We start from the raw sequence: 4,382 nt of genomic DNA, 5'->3' as shown, positions 1-4,382 counted from the left end.
TTACGCAATCTGATATTGGTATAAATGTTTATTACGTTTTTGATAAGGTAGTTCAAATGGTGGTTCCAGCCAAATTCTTGGTCAAACATGTGTTTTGTTAGATTTGAAAAAATGTTTTCGTTCATCAAGCATCGTCTAACAAGTGTTTCAATTCTGAGTGGAATGTTTTTCAAAGAACCACCACATTTTTCAAGGTTGAGACTTTTGATGCATTTTTCCGTGAGTGTAATAATCTTTATTACGTCTTTAGATGGATGTACCAACCCACCATGGTCGCGAATTAAAAGCAAGGATTTTGATGAAACACAATAGTCATGAAAGCTTCTATTGTTGTCATCTGGATTCTCCTGTAATGCTGCTTTGCATTGATGACAGCTAAGAATTCTATTCACCTTCCTTACAACAAAGCCAGCGACATAGTGAAGGATGTTGTCCGTTATCAAGTTTGAACCATCAAAACAAAACTCTAAATCAGCATCGTCTTCAATTTCATCAGTAAGTGAAACATGAGATGTGGTGTCCTTTTGTAAAAAATTATTGGAACTTTCGAATAAATTAGGAATTGATGTATCATCGAGGGCTAAAATATTGGCGCAGCCAGATGCCTCCAGCTTGGCCATAAAAGACCTCTTATAGGCAGACTTAAACTGAGCTACTGTGGGGTTATTGTTGTAGCCTCCCTGCTGTCGATAAACACTAAATGTAAGTTCTAAGTGATCTTGAGATAACTTGTAGGTAGGGAGATATCTGTATAAAGTGAAATTCTTAAAATTTGATTCTTACAACTCAACTTTAAACCTAATCAGTACTTCAATGGTCCTTCAGGCGTAACTAGAGTATCTACCAGATGTAGAATACCAGTGATGGAAACTGCAAAACCCAGAGGTCCAGTTTTTCTAGTTGATTCAGAAATCAAGTTTCCTTCGTAATCGCATAAATTTAACATCAAATCTTTCATTTTCAGGAGGCTTGTCCTTGCTCTCTCTTTGTTATAGCTATTGATTGGAGCCTTGTACCCTTTAGCGTATGGATTTCGTGAATTGAGGATATCAAAAGCTCTGAGGTAAGCAAAACAAATTTAATATCTTAACATGTGCTAATACCAACACCCTATATCTACCTATCCACAATTTCAATGAAGTTAACTGTTGGATCACATTTCTGAAACTCTTTGACCTTAATTTCCTTCAGAAATTTCATGGCGCTCGCTACTGAGGCACTCATTGTTTGTACTGCCAGTTTGACTTTCATCTTTTGTGTATGAAACTTTATGTGAAAGCGTGTAAGTTTGTTGGCCAGACTAAGACCCTCTACAGCTTGGATGCTCTCGAGTAATTCCACCAAGGACCATAATATTTCCTATTATTTGTCAAGATGTTTATAATGTTACTAATTTATTCTTTTTTCCAGAAGTTAAAAAAAATTGCTTTACTTCGTTATAATCATTTCGCTGATCAAAGATGACCTTGAAAAATTCCCACAAGTTTCTTAGAAGTTTGAACATATGACATATATCCAAAACGAATACCACTTTTTTCTCTGGGTTTGCTAAATTATTTTTTTTTATAAATTTTAATTTCAAATTTCAACTTTTAATAATTATGAATTTTACCAGGGTTAGGAAAAACTGATTTTATTTCTTTGGATGTCATAACCACGCCTAATCGCTGGGCCATTGCAATATTGGAAGAAAGTCCATCAGCTACCAACGCAACACATTCAGCACCAGTGGCTTTGATGTGATGAAAAGCTTCCCGAACCAGCTTGTCCAACAACCAGGCTGGTGTTCCATGAACAAAAAAGTAACCAATTGGAATTTTCCAACTGCCATTAATGGCAACAACCAAAAAAACCAAGGCAGAAGTTGCTATGGTGTCATTGTCAAGAGATGTCTCTAGGCTCGTACCATAATTGATGTACCCATCAAAAAACTTTCCATTCCATCGTACTTCCTTGCGGACAGACATTTCATCTATCATAAGTGACGTTAGAATGGGGTAAGATGACTTTTGAACTTCTTTAGTTATAAAATCTAAGCTTTGCATGGTAAATCCAGGGTCTCCATTAACTTTAGTTGCCCAATTTCTTAGTGAGTTAGGATGTGGTAAGGTGAAGAATCGCCTTAGATAACGGTAAGCTTTAGGGCTGTAAAAGTGAAGGGTGACTGCAAATTCCCGTAATGTATTATTGTATGGTTTTTTAGCTAAATTTTTGGGACCAGCTTCTTTCAATTGTTTAAAAAGTTCTTTGGCAACAGGGGAATAGAGCTCTTCTATTTTGGCAAGATTTTCTTCTTCGGCAAGCTTTCCGGTACGCAATGTTGTTAATATTACTTTAAAACTTCCCAATTTATTTGTTTGCCGCTTGACTTTTTGCTTTACACTCTTAAATGCTTTTTTAATTCCTTTTCTTTTAAGAGCTTGTTTGGTCAACTGCATTTTTAATCTGAGTATTTTTTTATCCTGAAAGTATTTACAAGTGGTAATTTTAATTAAATTTATAAATGGATCTTTGCATGCATTTCTTTAAATCAAATGAAAAAAAAAACCTTTTTGCGAACTAATTCCTGAAATTTCAGTAGCTGCTTTTCATATGTAGTGTTGTAAGTCTATATGAAAAAACTAAATTAAATTTAGATTTTTGAATGTTAGGGGAAAAATATACATGATCGGGCATTGAAAGACATGTGTTTTTGGTTTCAGTGTGGCACAATTTCTTATCAGTGTCTTCTCTTGTCTTCAAAATTAATTTAATTTTAGTTACTCCACGAAAACTTTTAACTTAAATCAAATGTGTAATCTGTACCTCAAGTGGAAGAGTATTTTGATTTTGAATTTCCATTGCGATATCAAGGATCTCTTGATTTGAACCTATATCCAAATCCACAAAAATTAAACTTTTTGTATCCTCTATAGTTGAGTTTTGCAAATCCTCTGTCGTTATTCTTTGGACATCCTCTGTAGTTGTGCTTTGCGCTTCCTCTGTAGATGAGCTTTCCATAACTTCGTTAACTGTACAGTTCCTTCTACTGTACGTTTTCTGTAAAAAGTTATCTAAGTAATTGTCTAATAATTTTTTTTCTTCTTACATAGTACCATGCCAGCTCTAAAATTTGTATTTAAGAAAAGTGAAGGTGTTGCTGTGTTTGTAAGGATTTTAAAAGTGGTGTTTTTCCTGAAGTCTTCCTCTGTAAAATGATCACCGCAAACTGCATCTGTTGCGTTTGGAACCCAGTCTGGTCTTCCAATGGCTTTGAGCCATTTTTGCAACAATGGATTCACTTTACCTGGAAACCTTATTGTAATTTTAAATAATTTAGAATATAAATGTCTTTTATTTATTTTTTTTAATTTTAGTGCTGCTCCTACTTATGCCAAGAGACTTTTTTGTTTCTTCCATTATTTTCGCAAGACGAAATTGTGCATTTCCTACCCATTATGCTTAAAATTTAACTCAAAATCTATTACAAAATAGTAAAGAACTCACAAAAGAAACCTTTATTGTGTTAATAAAGAGTTTTCAGATGTATATGACTTTAATTTAAAAAAACGCGTTTTCAAAATTTTTCTTAAAAACGCGTCGCTTTCCCGCTTCAATTCATAAGTTAAAATTATAATTGTTCACAAAGTCGCTAAGAGGTGGCAGCAGGGGTTGTCGAAGAATTTTCATTTAAATAGTTGCATTTTTCGCTCATAGGTGGCGGCAGGGGTCGTCGAAGAATTTTTCATTTAAATAGTTGCATTTGTCGCTCATAGGTGGCTTTTGTCGTAGTTGATAAAACTCCCATGTTTTTCGTTCCTATCTTCACTAATGCTGTGTTAAAGCCTATGGGGAAAATTTGAACTGGGGCTCTAGATAGTATTATTCCCAACTCAATGTGCAAAACACGCAATTTTGGTATTTCCCAAGGACCGCCGTCAATTCGCCGGAAAAGGTTTCAGGAAAGATATTTTTGAATACAGTAGAACTCAAGAAACTCAAAAGAAAAAGTATTCGAATGTTAGACAATACTAAACCTCGTATAACTTTCATAGATGGCGCCATTTTCACTTCAAAAGCAATTAGAACTAGACTAGCTTCATATAAAACAAAAATATTAAATCTAAGCCTGAATAACGCAAAGAACTATGAAATTAACAAAATATTGATAAACAAACTTTACAAATATTTAAATATAACGAAACCTGACAGAAATTGATCAAATTAAAAACTGAATAATACCAAAAAAAGTGAAATGAACAATATAATCAAAAGATAAAATTAACGAATTAACATTAATTGAACCAAAGTTCTCGAGAAATATCGTCTTGAAAATCGGGGAGAAAAACGATTAATCTTTGTTTTTCCTACAAATTGGTTACGTAATTTCACGTCATATCTCC

At 33.9% G+C, this 4,382-nt stretch overlaps 2 long non-coding RNA genes across 3 annotated transcripts; both read left to right on the top strand.

Moving 5' to 3' along the window:
* The first annotated feature begins 238 nt into the window (after positions 1 to 238).
* Positions 239 to 1,544, top strand: LOC149955562 (uncharacterized). Of its 2 annotated transcripts, none has more exons than XR_016478127.1 (6): positions 239 to 495; positions 560 to 702; positions 826 to 885; positions 965 to 1,063; positions 1,142 to 1,331; positions 1,411 to 1,544. It is a non-coding gene; the product is annotated as an uncharacterized LOC149955562 (long non-coding RNA). The 2 variants fall into 2 exon arrangements; XR_016478126.1 differs by having other exon boundaries at positions 807 to 885.
* An 83-nt stretch (positions 1,545 to 1,627) lies between these two features.
* Positions 1,628 to 3,234, top strand: LOC149955561 (uncharacterized). Its single transcript, XR_016478128.1, has 3 exons — positions 1,628 to 1,997; positions 2,703 to 3,030; positions 3,093 to 3,234. It is a non-coding gene; the product is annotated as an uncharacterized LOC149955561 (long non-coding RNA).
* Positions 3,235 to 4,382: the final 1,148 nt, after the last annotated feature.

Source organism: Leiobunum rupestre, chromosome 2, assembly GCF_980474605.1.
Source record: "Leiobunum rupestre chromosome 2, qqLeiRupe1.1.hap1, whole genome shotgun sequence".
NCBI classification, from domain to species: domain Eukaryota; kingdom Metazoa; phylum Arthropoda; class Arachnida; order Opiliones; family Sclerosomatidae; genus Leiobunum; species Leiobunum rupestre.
The sequence above is the reverse complement of the archived record's forward strand: the minus strand, read 5'-3'. Positions and strand labels throughout refer to the sequence as shown.